The sequence below is a fragment of the Mus pahari genome, chromosome 2, assembly GCF_900095145.1.
Source record: "Mus pahari chromosome 2, PAHARI_EIJ_v1.1, whole genome shotgun sequence".
NCBI classification, from domain to species: domain Eukaryota; kingdom Metazoa; phylum Chordata; class Mammalia; order Rodentia; family Muridae; genus Mus; species Mus pahari.
Genome location: NC_034591.1, coordinates 125,979,989 through 125,997,340, shown reverse-complemented (window position 1 = coordinate 125,997,340; position 17,352 = coordinate 125,979,989). Strand labels below are relative to the sequence as shown.

The 17,352-nt window shown below is 37.8% G+C and overlaps 1 pseudogene; it reads right to left on the bottom strand.

The window, feature by feature from the left end:
- Positions 1-12,756: 12,756 nt before the first annotated feature.
- The window catches only part of LOC110316886, a 7,467-nt pseudogene continuing 2,871 nt past the window's right edge, over positions 12,757-17,352 (bottom strand).

Sequence of the window (17,352 nt, the reverse complement as noted above, 5' to 3'; positions counted from 1 at the left end):
CACACACACACACACACACACACACACATACACGCACACAGGGAGTGTCAATTGGTTTTTAGCCTGTTGTAAGGAAATGACTTAATAATATTAAAACACTAAAAAGCACATGAAAATCATGAGACTATAATTTTTCTTTCCATTCTTAGTATAGAGAATACCTACAGTAGCCTTGCCTATGAAACATCCCTTCATGATAGAAATTGTTATTTATTTATTTATTTATTTATTTAGTAAAAGCATTTTGTATAATCAGTGATGGTGATTTATCCTGTGAACATTTTTTGGAGACTTAGCAGGTACATAAGCAGATTATAGGCTCTGAGAAATCTATGGAATGGAAAATTTTGAGATTTTCTAATTTGGTCACAAAATCTCTTTTTCCTGGTATGTCTATCAGTTTCCTGTAGGATCTGTATTCCAATATGTATGATCTTCTGCATCATTCTTATTTATTAAAGTAACAGTTGCTCCCTTTGATAGTTCATTGGATTAGTTTTGCAAATGTCATTTTATTATTCCCAAATCAATGAGACAGTGCCATATATATATCCCAAAAGTCATAAAATCATGGTCTCTGCTCTCTGTAGAGACAACCACAATAGTATTCAGAAGCAACCCTTCTTCACCAATAACTGCCAGTAATATGCATAGTCAGTCATGAAGGTGAAGGTTCCACTTTCCCAGGGTGAGATGCTCTGGAGAGTGTTTGCAGGTCCTACAATAAGCCAGCATCAAGGCTGTTCAGATCAAGTGACACATTCATAGTATGTGAGTTGGTGTGGGAGTGGGCATAAAGTAGCAAACCCTGGAGAACTCTAAGCTAAGACAGTCAAAAGCATGTGCTATAAGCTTCTCATGTTCCCTGGGAAGCTGAGTACCTCTGAGAGCCCTGCAGCTGATGCTTCCAGTAGGAAATAAAACCTCTGAGACCTGGACAAAACTCGGTGGAATGGTGAAAGCAAGGCTATCTTTCCAGATAATCAAAGTTAATCCATCCACAACCCTTCTAAGAAAGATAAGATATTCATATACCTAATTTAATTGCAGGAGTCCCCATAGGTATAAGATGCAAGACAACTGATGTTCCTTGATCCTATCTACAAACCACTTAATATTTGGCCATTGAAAACCACAGGGTATAGAACACTGTTAACTTTGATGGGTAAAAATGAGGACCATAATGTTATCTCCTCTGCCTCTGGTGAGCTAATAGATTGTTGGAGTAAGAGAAGATATATTAATTTTCAGAGATAAGTTGCCAAGGAAAAAAAGTTTTTTCATCAGTATCAGGGAGATGGGAATAGTTTGTGATTATAGGTAGAGGTAAATCTAGGTGCTAAGAATGGTTTTGGTTCAAAACTGGAAGGAAGTAATACAAACTTAGGAAAGGAGACTAAATATTCCCAGCTGAAGGCAACATTAAAGAGGAATTTGAACATAAATCTTGCAATACCTGTTAAAGTGTATGATCTATTTCCTCAAGAAGGAACCAAGGAAGTCTACATGCCTAATTCTATCTTATTTCTTGCAAAAATATAACCACTTTGTTTTAGACTATAGCCAGGTACATGCTGCAAATCACATGTGATAGTTTCTCATGTAAACCCTCTCATCAGTACCATCCTGATTATTCACAGTGACTTTCCAACTCTGCATCATGTGGACCACATGCCATGTATTATATGACTCTATTATTCCAAAAGTGTGGCTATGAATGCAAAAAGGTCATGTCACATGGATAGCCAAATTTGGAGACTGTTTCACCCTCTTTTCTCCCCAGAGTTTGTTGTCCACCAGCCCAAGGGAAGATAGGATTCAGAGGTGGAGAAGCAAGAAGCAAGGATCAAAAGGCCCTGAGTATGAATGGAATGACCTCCATGGACTAATATCGGATGAGTCTACTTTATTCTTTGAGGGGTAAGATATATAAGGGCTTTTTTAGGGGTATGGGTAAAAAGGGCTTATTGGTCATGGCATCTAGCAAACAGGAAGAGCTGACTGATTATAGGATATGATCTAATTATCATACAGTTGGGAAGTCACAGTGAGACATGTGTGCTGAGTTAGGCAGCCTTGCAGAGAGCTCTATATACAGTCAGTTTTTCAGACAATGCCAGACAAGGCTAACCACCTGTGTTTAGGGACACTCTCCAGACAAAGATATAGACAGGAAAGCCCCACTAAAAAAGGGACTCTCCAATTTTGGGCCAAGCTCAGAAAGCCATCACATCATGGGGACTGCAAGTTTCCCCAACAGGAGAGTATGTAGGCACATGTTAGTTATCAGGTCTGCATCAACAGCTTCCTGTTTCTCAGGGGTTCTCATAGAAAGTGTTCATATTTACCATGCAGATTTTTTCCCTCCACTGTTTTTTTGAAAATTTTTTATTGATTATTTTATTTATTTACATTTCAAATTTTATCCCCTTCTCATTTTCCCATCCACAATCCCCCTATTTCTTCCGACCTCCACCCTGCTTCTATGAGGGAGCTCTGCCACCCATCCATTTCCTTCTCACCATTCTAGCATTCCCCTACACTGGTGCATCAAGCCTCCATAGGACCACTGACAGCAGATAAGGCAATCATCTGCTACGTATGCAGCTGGAGCCATGGATCCCACCACGTGTACTCTTTGGTTGATGCTTTGGTCCCTGGGAGCTCTGGGTGGTCTGGTTGGTTGATTTCGTTGTTTTTCTTATGGGGTTTCAAACGCCTTCAGCTCCTTCAAATCCTCCAGTCCTTCACCTAACTCCTCCATTGAGGTCTCTGTGCTAAGTCTGATGTCTGGCTACAAGCATCCACATTTTTATTGGTAAGGCTCTGGCACAACCACTCAGGGGACAGCCATACCAGGCTCTGTCAGCAAGTGCTTCTTGGCATCAGCAATAGCATCTGGGTTTGGTGTCTGCAGATGAGATGGATCCGTAGGTGGGACAATCTCTGCATTCCCTTTCGTTCAGTCTCTGCTCCACTTTCTTTACTTGCATTTCTTTTTGACAGGAGCAGTTCTAGATTAATGTTTTTGAGATGGGTGGGTGGACCCATCCCTCAGTCAGGGGCAATGCCTATCCACTGGATATGGTCTCAAGAGGTTCTTTCTCCCCTCTGCTGGGTACTTCCACTAATGTCATCCCTGTTGGATCCTGAGAAACTTTTGAGTCCCTAGCATCTGGGACTTTCAAGTGGCTACCCCCAGATCCCCATCTCCCACTGCTTTGTGTTTCTGTTTAATTTCCTGATGCTCTGCACATCTCCCCTGTCTCCTCCCACACCTGATCATGCTCCCCTTTTCCCTCCCTCTCCTTTCTCCCTGCCATGGAAATAATTTTGAAGAAGATTAAGCAACATAGCTCTCAAGGGGACAGCACTTTTCATTAAAGCTAAAAATATTAAAAATTAAGGGTCAAGGAATGAATGACATAGTACAACAGGCATATTATAGGCCCTTTTATACAACCCTTTTTGCTGATAAATTTAAGTCATAATTATTGAGACAAAGGTAATTTCTTGCCTTTCTCATTAGGTGAGTTCATTCAGGTATGGCTGGATCCAAGCATGTGAATTCTGGCATGATGAATTAAGCATCCTCCTGCTTCGTGATCAAATACACACAGGTATCATCAGCCACAGGTAAGCTTCTCTTTCCAAGTTGCTTGAAACAAATGGTGAGGAAATCTCCACATTGCTGGATATGTCACATAATCATCCACACACACACAAAAAAAAGAAGGAAAGAAAGAAAGAAAGAAAGAAAGAAAGAAAGAAAGAAAGAAAGAAAGAAAGAAAGAAAGAAAGAAAGAAATACTCAGAATATGTTGACCAAATAAACCTGTATAACATTCCTCTATGAGTCTGCAGGTGAACAGATTCCAAGCCTTCCCTTGAAGAATTTGACCTGACAGTATAAAGAATAAACTTCCTAAAGATCAAAGGAAAACTTGGATCTGAAAGAAGAAAATTAGTAAATAGATGCTGGAGGAGAAGAAATATAGCCGCGCAGGACTGCTTCAAAGCAGCAACAACTGTGCCTAGGGGTTTTCAAAGACTTTCATCTTATTACACCCCTTTCTTCTATGAATCCTGAACTTCATTTCCAAGGAAATTAATGTAAAAACAAATCATGACAGGGAAAAGAGGGAAAGAAAGTCAAACATTCTAGCTCGTGTCTTGTGAGACTTGGTTGTAATCTTTTTTAACCAAGAGCAATAATGTACTTCTAAACACCATAGTGACAAATCCTACTCTTTGTCCCATGTTACAGCATTCAACCCTGCTACGCCCGATGAGCAAGATGTAAAGGAAAACAACTGTGTCAATGAATGCACACAAATTTACTGACCAAAACCCAAATGGCTTTGTACTGAAGATATTCAGTGATAATTAAGTTGCATCATAGTACCTTCTCTGAGAAATTGTAGTGAGTGTGCTAGACAACTTTAAGGACCTTAAAATAAGTGTCTTAGAATCTAAGTTGACTTGGGACAAAGAGATGGCTCAGCAGATAAGAATACTTGACATCAGATCTGATGGCTGGTGTTTAATTCCTGAAACCCACATGTATAAAGAATGGGCAATTGCCCACAAGTTGTTCCTGATCTCCACATGCACCATAACATGTATGTGCCCACACATGCATACACATACACACACACACAAACACACACACACATACACACACACACACACACACACACACATGCACACAGCACATAAATGTATTAAAAGTAAATTGATTTATTTGAATTCCTTGTTCTTTCTAACATTCTTTGCTATTTATTTATTTTGAACATAAGGGTCTCTTGAAATCAGACTATGCATTTCTTCAATGTGTGATATTACTTATTTTTCATTATCAAATCTCTTATGTCTCATAGATAACAGGCCCTCATTGGTATCGGTTAAATGAGTCAAGAGTGGAAGACTTGGTATAAGAACATCAATCTGATAGCAGGATATTTATGTTTTGGGGCAGAAAATGTTAGGAAAAGACTATAGGTTTAGGTTAACTATGAATTTACAAAAATGACAAGATATGCAGGCAACAATTACTTCTAGAAGCAAATAATTTGGATTTTTCTCAAGCCCCAGATGATTAGACAATATAGCTTCATAGAGAGTCAAAGGAATTTGTGGAGTAAGGGAGGAAAAAATATCCTTAAACAAGTTGAGTTTGCTAAAACTCAAACTCCCAGTTCCCACTAAAATGTCAGGTCATTCAAAGACATGAAACCATCCTATCAAACCTGGAACAAAATGATGACAAGTTAGATTTAAAATTTTACCTCTGATACTGAAAAAACAACAAGAAAAACCAAATCAAACAAACAAAACCATAAATAACTAAAGCAATGCTAATGTACCTTGAGAAACTAAGTAAGACAAAAACACTCTGTCCCAAGAGTGGCTTGCTATGTCTCTTCACAGAAGAGAGTGTAAGGTCCACAGGAGTATGACTGATGAACAGCAGGATAAAGATCATAAGGAAGATTTTACTTTGGGATTTCAAAGGCTTCCAGAGGCATCTATCTGGTCCATGATGAAGCACAAGATTCCTTTGTCCTTGGAAGGAATTGCTGTCATCTTTGAGTTTACACACACTTCCATTGGCACAGCACATACAATCCAACTATTAAGCATCTTTGTGTACTTGAGATTTGGAGGAAAGGAAGATGCAACCACACCTCTGAGGCTGCTGATGGGAATAAATGCTACACTCATAGGCATTGCAGAGAGGAGTGAAGAACTCTGGATAGAAGAAAAAAGATAACTTCTTAAGACCACAGAATAACTGATAGAATTGAGACAAATGTAGGAGGTATTTGACGTTTCAAAGAATGAGGACCCATAACATGGACTCATCTTCACAGGACGCTTCACTGAGGGAGTCCTCTGTACTAATATTAAAAATCTAGCTTAATTGTAAGCAAAAATTGAACATCATAACACACTATTACAAGCAGCATTGTCATAGGTATCTGATTAAAGGAATTAAGTTCACCCAAGTACCCTGTGTATCTCATGCCTACTTCTATGAAATAATTGGCCACAATCACATAATTAAAAAATCCTCCATATGCTAAATAATATACAGGGTGCATTTGCTTCAGGTATCATCAATGGAGTCTGGTTGCCTGAGTAGTTGAAAACTGACCCTAGTAGAAGCATGTCTCAATGGAAAGGAGTCCAAATTTCAAGTGCAGTCTCCTTTTTTCTCAGCTCTCAAACTATATTACAGAGTACTCAATGGAGTATGTCAAACAACTTGGAAAACGAGGTTTATCCAGCTTATCAATCACTGTAAAGTAAAATTAAGATGCTGCCAAATTCTATTTGTTTCCTTTGTTGACTCACTGCTTTGCCTTAAAAACTAAAAAACCAAGTTTAATTCAAATAAAACCCTGACAGGAAACCACAACAGGCATATCTGCATGTGTACACACAGAAACACATATATACAGACACACATACTCTATGATCTCTACCACCACAACCATAACCATTCATAGAAAAGTAAGTTTTAACATCAGCAGTCTAAATATCTAGTAATTGATAAATAAACCTCCAGAAAGGGTTCTTAAATAGCTACAAGTATGAATTCATTGAAGAAACAAGTCAATTAAAATGGACCTCATATTAACCAAATTTAAAAATACCTACCACACATGATCTTAAAATGACTACTAAAATAGGCTTAGGAAATTATATATATATTGTATAAACAAATCACATTTCATTAAAGAAATACAAAATACAAAAAGGAAGAAATAGAAAAAACTCTAAATTGTAAAAATTACCTAAAATGTGGGAAAATCTAGAATTATGGAGCATACTGGAGAATAAATAAACAAATAAATTATTAAACAAGGAAGGGATAAAAGAACAGTGACTATTCTGATAAAATGCTAAGAGATTATTTTATAGAAAATGGGATTTTAGTTTGACTTACATATTTCTGTGTATGTGTGTGTGTGTGTCTCTGTGTGAGTGTGGTATGTGTGCATGTGTGCACATGCACAGGTTCCAATAAAGGCCAGGAAAGGCTACAATATCCTCTTTAGCTGGAATTATAAGCAGCTGTGAGCCAAACAATGAAAAGCATTATGGTCACTAGGCTGTGGATAGCCTTAGTGTTCTTCTGTGTATGTTAGAAACTTGACTAGAGATGTGAGAGAATGGATGTAACATAAATTTAGAAATAATCAAATGTATCAAGTAGAAATTGCTATTCTTAGTATATCCTTAACAAAATGAATAGCACAAAAGTTACTTCTCAACCTATCACAGTTGAAATGCTAGAACCCTAAAGCAAGAACAAGTTTTTGTATAAGATCATGAAATAAAAGGAATATTGTTTGCACATTTAATGTAAAAATAAACTTTATAGTTTGGTAACAGAAAAATGAAATAAAAGTATTTAAAATGTAATAACATCAACTCAGTATTCTATGTACAGAAATAGAATAATTTAAAACTGTGTATGTATATAGAACAAAGATTTCTATGACATTTAAAAGAGCCACCAACAAGCATGTATACACATCAGAAATGCTAAGAAAAATTATTCATTTTAAAGAACAAATTAAAGTGAAAGGAAAAAATATCTAGGTTAATAGACAGGTGATAAATATAACAGTAGTTTTCCTTCTTTAATGTCTCCTCAGAACAAAGGATTAAGGGAGGCAGAAAAACAAAATTGGGAGGGGTGTATGACATTTGTAAGTTTTAAATGTTTGTACAACAATACTATGAAAGATAGGAAATATGAAGATTTGAAACTTTAAAATATATCATTTATGAGACTCATAATATTAATTATAAGTAAACTATAGCACAAAACAGATTCATACTGTATTTGCTATATAATCCTTCTGTAAAAGATTAAAGTAAAGGTCCTAAATCAAGAATAAGGACCACACAGATTATTTAAAATGATGATAGGAAAGAAAAATGTGAACCAAATATAAACAAGACAAAGAGGAAAGCCAACAGATATTCATTTAGACAAAAGTCATTTTAGTTACAGGTGAATTCTGTATACAACAATATGAATGCTGCAAGAGAAAGCTTATACGACTGAAAAAGATATGCTCTGTTTGAATAATTGCACTTTGAACAGAAATAACTGAACACTTAAGTTCAAAGCATGGAAAAACAATTTGAATTATAAACATGAGAAAGCTTGACAGTTCAGTTCCTGTCAAATAGGTAAGATGAGAAAAGGTGATTTCAGAAAACTCCACAGTAGCTAAGAAGTGTACTCTGTGACTATTAAATTGGTACAGCTGGTTGACAGAATCATTGTAATCTTTATTACTGTGTGTGAGTGAGTGTGTGTGTGTGTGTGTCTGTGTGTGTGCATTAATGTATGCTATGAGTGAGTGATGGTCCTAAGACAACTTTAGATGTTGGACATCACCTTCTATTGTTTGAGGCAGGTTTCTGCCAAGCAAACTAGCTGACCCATAGAGGATTCTCATATCCTCAACTCCCATCTTGTGTGTTTGGATATTGATCCTCTGTTCTATTTATCATGGTTTCATAATAGATCATTTTAACCCTTATCTGAATAAATCATTTCATTGTACCTGAAACCTCAATGTCTCATGTACAGTATCTAACCAGCAGTAACTCATCCAGTCCACTTTTCATCCAAAAAGCTGCTTGACATCTGTGGAATTTCCTTTACCTTACTTTTCTTTTTGCTTTCTTTAATATTGAAAAGAGATTTTTAAAATTCAATATATTCTGATTTTACAGCTTATCATCCCAACTTCTTCCAGATAGTTCCCATGATGCTGTCCATGCGTATTTACACTTTTTCTGACATTCTATGGATTTAATACTATAAATTATTAATGATATTTAATATATAGTAATAATTTAGTGTACATATAACTTAGTAAGCATTAAAATTTAATAAATGGTAAATAAAATAATTTAATAAATAACTAAAATAGTAAATAATAGTAAATAATTTAATAAATAGTAAATAAACAATAATAAAATAAGATGAAATAAAAACACTCAAACCAAAATACCAAAAACGAACAAGTGGAAAAAAGAAAAGGCACAAGAAATACATATACACACAGAGACACATATGTTCACACACACAGATGTCCTATAAAAACCCAAAACTAGTTTGAAACCATAAAAAAAAACTATGAGGGAAAAAATAAAAATTAAAAAGCCCAGACAAAGCATTATGAAACAAACAAACAAACAGTCCAAAAATACCACTGAGTTCTTTTTGTGTTGGACATCTACTTCTAGGCATGGGATATAGCCTTAAGTGTGACTTATGTACCCACTAAGACATCATTGGAGAAAACTAACTTGTCTTTTGCAATTAGTTAATAATTGAAGATGGTTTGGGGGTTAGGGATGAGGTCTTTGGGTCACTTCCTCTCTCAGTGCTAGGACACCATCTGGATTAGGCCTGTTTAGGCCCCTATGCATGTTCCTATAATCTCTCTGAGCTCATATGCGCATTGGTTCTGGTGTATCTTAAAGTCCTTGTTTCCTTGGTGCTTTTCATTCTCAGTCATTCTTTAAATCTTTATACCTCCTCCTCCACAGGCTTCCTGAGCCCTGGGGAAAGGATTTGATGGTCTTATTTAGCACTGAGTATTCCAAGGTCTCTCATTCTCTGCATATTGTCTGGCTGTGTGTCTCTGTGTGTGTTTTCATCTGCTGTAGAAGGAAGCTTCTCTGACAACAGCTGAGCAAGACACTGATCTGTGAACATATCAGAATGTCATCAGGAGTCATAAAGCTAAAGTTTGATTGCTTTAGCAGGACAGTGGCATTTTTGTCCTCTCCTAGGTCTATAGCTTTTCTAGTCTCCAGTTTTGGGACATCCAGGTTGTTTTGAGCTTGGGTTTCATTTATGGATGGGGTCAGTCACATAGAGGATGGTCACTTCCACAACATTTTTGCCACTAATGCCCTAACTTGCATACAGGTCACCTTGTAGATCATAGGGTTTTGAGCTGGGTCATTGTTTACTTTCTACTCTGGTATGATGTAGTGTATTTTCTAGTACCTTGAACATTAAGCATTAGGGTCAAAAGATGTTGTCTTCCACAATAGGGCCTTACCATCAGTTTATGGAGAGCAACCAATTTTATAGCAATAGCCTCAATTATTTGTGTGGTTCTATGGGATCCATTTATGCAATGACTCAATTAGGTGTAATTTATTCAACTGATATCTATCTGGAGCTTTGTCTACCCTCTAGTTTCTATTTAGATTATATATATATATATATATATATATATATATATATATATATATATATATATATATATTTCTACTGTAATAGACATTTTATCATCCCTCAAATAGTGGTTACTTATAGCTGTTCCTCTTCTTGTTCCCTCACCCTCCCTGTTTGATCCTCTCATTCTATCCCTGATCCTAACCCTCATCTATCTATATCAATTCTATGTCCTCTTCCTTTGAAAATTCTTCCTTCCTATCTAGTTTATTATTCTAAACTTACTCTATGTCTAACCTCTGTAGTTAAAGGAATTGCAGCCTGCCTCTTAAAGACTTAACAATTAGCATTCACAATTGAGTTAATGCATACCATATTTTTATTTTTGAATATGAGATATATCATTCAGAATGATCGGGTTTTTTTCTAGCACCAACCATTTCCTATAAACTTCATGTAGTATATTTGTCTACCAGCTGAGAAGTATTTCATTGTGTAAATGTGCCATATTTTAAAAAAATTCATCCATTTGTTGATGGACATCTATCTAGCGTGTTTCTAGTTTCTGGCTATTATAAACATGGTTGAGTGAGTGTCTCTGACTTCCATTTCCAGCTTGCCAACCAACCAGCACACTGATTCCCATAGTGGCTGTGAATTTTGCACTCCAGCAAGCAATGGATGAATATACCTTTCATTACACATCTTGGCCACCATAAGCTGTCATGTCTTTTATTTATCTTTGTAATTCTGTCTGGTATAAAATAAAATAAAAATCAAAGTAATTTTGATTTGTATTATTTTGATGACTGAGGATATTGAACATTCCAAATATTTTGCAGCCATTTGTATTTTGAGAACTCTTGAAATTTGTACCCCATTTTTCAATTGGAATATTTGTTTTCTTGGTGTCTTTGAACATCATTACACTATTACACTCAGTTTTATTTTCTGTTTACAAACATAGAAGTGTATGTGTCCATGAAAGAGAAACAGACAGACAGACAGACAGACATTGATAGACTGTGGAACTGAGAGGGTAACATAAGGGAATCATATCTTTTCTTATAGTATGTGGGTCTCAGGATTGAACTGAGGTCATCAGACTTCACAGCAAGTGCCTTTACTCACTGAGCCATCTTGCCCACACATAGTTATAATATAAATCATAAATTGTGTTCTTTATTAGGGATACATCTATATTGTTTGCTTTTAGTTACTTAATATGAGAAGTGTTTACACACACACACACACACACACATGTATGTTTTTTAACTTCTTATTGATATTTGGGAATTTCATATCATGTGCCCAAGTCTTCTCATTCATCTACCTGTTCCTTAATATCTTCCCTCTGCCTTTATAACATACCCAAGAATAGAAAACAGACAAATAGGTTTTCTTGAAAACAATCATTACAATGAGTCATTGGTTTGGTTCAAGGCCTCTGGCTTCTGTTACACTACCAGTACTGGATCTCACCGGGACTCCTCTTAGACGGTTATCTTGTTTTTTCCCTGTGTCATAGAGATCTTAAAGCTTTAGTTTTGGAAGACCAGCCTATTCAAATGCTCCAGCAGTTCATAGATGGGGTAGATACTGGGTTGTTCCTACTCAAAGCTTTGGTTCCGGGCCAGGGTAGTAGTTGAGTTGGTCAGCCTAACAGCTCTCCTGTGTTCACAACATCAGGGCTAGTTTTCACTCACTCACGCTATCTGGGCCACCTCTTCCACAATGCCTATACAAGAAGCAGGTCCAGTTCTCTTGTGCTCAGGCCTTGAGGGATAGTTCACTAAAACCCCTATCACTGGGGAGAGCTCCACTGTGCTTCCCTAGTGAAATGTTGGTCCCATTCTCCAGGTCTCTTTAATACTGCAGCCAAAGAGGGCTGGGACTAACTCTCCTGCACTCATACCCTAAGGGCTAGCTCTCCCACTTTCCCAGGTGAGAGTTAGTGCCAGTGCCTCATCAGGTAAGGATCAGGGCCAACTCAACGCAGCCCTGATCCCTGATCAACATGGCCCCAGGCAGCAATCCAGACCAGGGACACTGGCAAGGCCTTTGGTGTTAGTACTTCCACCTCACTTCATTGTGCACACAGCATTCTGTTCTGCTTCTTTCTCTTCCTCTTCCATCTCTCCACCATGGACTTGCTCAACTTAGTGCCATGGAGGGAAGGGCTGAAGGAGGGATTTGTCTTCTGTGTGACACCAGAGAGGGGCCATTTTGGGCATGCACCACAATGCCCCTGTGGCACTGGGCAGGGTTCATCTTCTTTAAATACTTTAAAATTTGTTTGACTTCATTCTATTTCTTTTTAATCTATTGGATTTGTTTTTTCTCTCAATGAGTTGATTTAAACCAATTTTGCTATTACTTTTACATTTGGTTGAAAGAAAAGAGCCTTTTTTTTCTTGGACAGATTTAGTTTGGGCAGCTAGACACTGTCTTATCTAGAGGAAATTACTTTTTATGATTGAATCAACTTCTATAAGATGGGCTGAAGTTACAATTTCTTAAACTTTAGCTACCTAGAATGAAACCTTAGTCATTGAGGATTCTTCCAGGTAAAGTGGGGCTACAGTGGAAGAAAATGAAGAGAGCAGGGCATAAGTCAAGAACCAGTGGTATGATTCATGAGAAAGAGAGGGGACACACATGGGAAAGTGGTCATGACACTTTTACAGCTTCCTCATAGCAAAGTAAGAAGGCTACTTACAGTAGACACATACGGTGTCTCTATAACAAATGACAGGAAAGAAAGCAGTTGGCAAATCATGCAAAAGTTTAGCAAGTATCTGTAAAAATATGGGCAAATTCCATTCAATAAAAGCATGGTTTAAGTGGGTACTTAACTGAGAGAACAGGGAAACTCCCATTTTATGACTTAATTAAGTGGGCGACCATGTTCAAGAACTGAGTATTCAGACAGAGAGATAAATTTTAGTCTCCCCCATGCAGAACAATCACAACTTACTTCCTGTGTCCAATCATTTCATATTATGAGCACAGTGAAAATGTGTAAATAATTAATTCCTGTTCTAAAATAATGATTCTGCAAAGAACAACATTGGATATCAACAGTGTTATAAATAATATTACATAAATGGAACAATTGCTACATTCTAATTAAGCCACATAATTAGATTCTACTGAGGCAGTAGAAGCTCTTCCATGTAGTCATTAGTCAGAAACTGTCTCATCTGTATCACACTACTGCTAATGACACAGTGGCAGCACTCGGATCCTCCCAGGATCAGTTTGCTAAACACTGCAACATATACAGCACTGAATGTTAATACTCCTCTGCAGACACACTAAGAAACACAGCAAAAAGTAAAACTCACTGTGCTCTTCTTTTTGTAAAATTTATACTAGGTTTCAGACATGTTTTATTTCTTGCTTCTTGTGAGGATCTCTCTTTTTCTGTTTCTGTGTTTGTCTGTTTTCTGAGACTAATTGTTTTTCAGTCAAGAAACAGAATTCTATTTTAGTAAACCTAACTCAATATGAAAAACTATAAATGAAGATACAGTTGTTTACCAGATAACTAAAGAGAACACTAAACAATGTCATCAACTTATTCTCAGAAGAAAGTACTGTCCAGAGAGCTGGGGAAACAAAAGGCAGAGGTTGATAATTTTACAACTGGTTAAGCTTAGAGCTCAGTTTTCCAGAGTTCAGATGCTGACAGCTGAGAAGAAAGTGTCCCTTACCTTGGGTAGGTTTCTCTCTACTTATAGATTGTGTCCTATCTAGTTGCAACCCAGATCCTGAAGAGGGCCTGGTGGGTAATACTAAGAGATTTCTACTGAGAGGGATGGAAAGAATTCACATGCTACAGCCTAAAAAACTGCATGTTATTACGCACAATGGATGATCTAAAAGATCGCAGTTCACAGTGCTGCCATTAAGAAACAGAGTGGAATGATGTTCTGTGACATGTCAAGGCTGACAAGAACATATCTCAGCATACGTTAAATGGTGTAACCCCTAATTAACATTATCAAGTGTCAAAAAGAAGAACACTGCTTTCCAGACATTGACTAAAACCAGAAAAGAAGTGGAACTCTGAGTGAACAGGGCATTCAGTGGACTGAGGGGCAAGTTGAACCAGCCTTTAGCAGAAATAAGCAAAGCCATGGGTCTACTTTTTTTCAAAGTATGGAATTCTGTGGGGCAATGGGCTATGCACAGACAGCTGAGGTGTGGAATCCCAGTGAAACCTGGTGGAGATAATTTTCACCTACATGGGATGGAAGGTGTTCCCTCATGTCTCCTGGACCCCTGGCTCCTGTCGAAGATACTGCCACCACAGCCCCCATGAGGGAGAGGTTCATGGCTTTTATTCATGTACACAATGTCCCAAGCTTCTGGCCTTCAGGCCAGACTCCTCCCAGTTACCTAGCAACAACAATATACTAGCCCACTATAAGAGGGGCTCCTTGGCCCCACCTTGCTCTCTCCCTCTTTCTCTCTCTCTCTCTTACTCTCTAAGTTTTTACCCCTCTTTCTCTCTAGGCCTTCGCCTTTCTTACTCTCTAACTCTTTTTCTCTTTCCCTTCCCCTTCTCTTCTTTTGGCCATGACCAATCTCTCTCTCTTTCTACTTTCTCTTTCCCCCTGCCTTCTACAATAAAGCTCTAAAACCATAGACTGTCTCTGCTCCCCAAGGCCCGCTGTGCTTGGATGATGGGATAGGCTTTCTCCTAAGGAACCGTGCCTAATGTCCTGTAAGAAGGTCTTCCTGTGCTCCAGCCACGGACCAGACTAAAGACTCTCGCCTGCTTGGGAACCTCTCTTCCCTCTACCCTCTTAACCTCTCTATCTCCAGGACCAGGTGCTGCTCTGGGTCCCCTATTCTGTCCTGATCTCTTCTGCCATATCCAGCATGAGATGTCAGAGACTGAGAACCTGGTACCAGGGGCTGCCCTCTGCTGTGTGGGGTCAGTGGCTTCACACAGCCAGATTCCCACTTGAGGGCTGAGTGGAAAGTGTCCAGCAGTCCTCCTGTGTCTGCCGGGCCAGAGCAGAGGAACTCTGGCTGGACGCGGGCTCTCTCCCTCCCCGTTCTTCCCCTACTCCCACAGCCCCACAGAACTCCATACTTCTAAGAAAAAGTTCCTTCTTTTCTTATTAACCTTGGTATTTCTCTGGCATTCCCAAAAGAGAATTAGATAGAAAATAAAAAATGTGGCTTTCTTACTTCCAGCCAAGCCAAGATAAAACCAAAAGCAGAAGGAAGAATTTGGAGCATAAGAGCCAACATACTTTCTTGACATTTTCATTTCCCTCTTGATGGAGAAGACCTTAAAGGCAGTGACATTTCTTATTCTCTACTACTTCCTAAGTATCTACCCTGGTGTCAAATTCATAGTGGCACTCATTTTTACCCTTTCATTCATAAGAAATAAACAAGAAACATTAAAAAATGTATATTTGGAGGAAACATATGTGGACAAACATAAGGAGTTTTTATTGCGTGATGGATATTTTCAGTGATTAAGTGATGAACAGAAATAAGTACCTTTTGTGAAGGCTGTTGGCTCAGTGTCTAATGAATGAATGTGCCAAAGGGTCCAAGTCCCTTTCCCTCCACAAAGATTTCCTCAAAAGGTGGCATTTGTCTCACTGCCTTTTACCTCTTAATGACATCTTTAACATCTTTGCTGGATCTTTCCTTTCCTAACCAATCCCCTGGACCTGTGTATGCCCCAAGTTGCAGGTGTCACATCTTTTCTTGTTCTACTCCCATTGACAGGATATCATCAGTTATTACAGTACATCAGTAAAAGGAAAGGGTCCAACTCAGACTCATCAGAGATCTTCTAGAAATGTCTGTCAGGGTATTCACCCAAATTTCAATGTATCTTCGCTTTCCCTAAAATTTTCATAGATAGCAATCATACATTTCTAGGCCAAAGTATTTCAATTTATATGATCAGTTTTACACACTTTAACATATATTTGGTAATTTATATAATACCATAAATTTTATAATAAGTGAACAAAATATATTTTCTACTAATGGGTTGTAACCAAAAGTATTTGGAATTCAGAAGAATGACTACAAATACTAAGAACATAAAAACTGAATGCTTTTACATGCTATAAAGTCACAGATATTATTAATTCCATAATTATTAAAATATGTAGCATCTCTACCATACTCCATACTGTTACATTCTGAGATTTTAAGAGAGTAAAAGAAATAAATGAAGTCTTAAGAAAAAAATGCATTTTTTATTGTATAGAGAAGCAATATATATGAAAGTGGCCCAATCATCCAATGTGCTATGTAGCCAGCTTTCATTTATTGTGAAATGCTGAAGATGATCAGCCTCAACAGTAAAATGTCCATCAGTGATTGATTGGCCTGTTGTCCCTGGCCTGGTTTATGAAAGGGGATTGTGGGAGGATCACATGAAAAACCAGTTCATTTGGCTGCCATCTGACTTAGAGCAGAGGGAAGAGGCTGAAGTCTGTCCTACCATTGCTTTCAGGGGCATACCCTTAATGGGAAAAAGATCTCTCTCCAGTCTTACCTCTTAAAATGGTCTATCACCTACCAACACCACCAAGCTGGAAAACAAGATATTGCAGGACATTGAAGATACAATGTGTAGAACATGTATTATGATTCTCACATGACTCAGACATGTCCTCTTTCAGTAAATATACATTTTGTCTCTTTATCCTACAGAACTAAATTTTTTTTCCTATAAGACTGAGCATCAGAATAGGAAATCTTGTAGAAGCAATAAAATATCAGAGCAGTCACTTACACCCTATTTAGAGATTTTGATTAAGAATTTCATTGTTTTACATGTATGTCTATGTATATTTAGGCTTCCAATTAAAAATCTATCTTCTGACCAAGGAGATCTGCTCAATGGCTTGAACTGATGATCTTTAAGGCTTCTTCTATGGGCCATAGGCAGAGGGAGAAGCATTTAAACCTGCACCCCATTGTGTATTCCCCTGTGTCTTGCTATTGACAGACTCCTTCCTGCAAAAGTGACTGGTCTCCTGCTGATGAAGTACCCCATGACCTCATGTTTCTAGCTGCATATGTAGCAGAAGATGGCCTAATAGGCCATCATTGGGAAGAGAGGCCCCTTGGTCTTG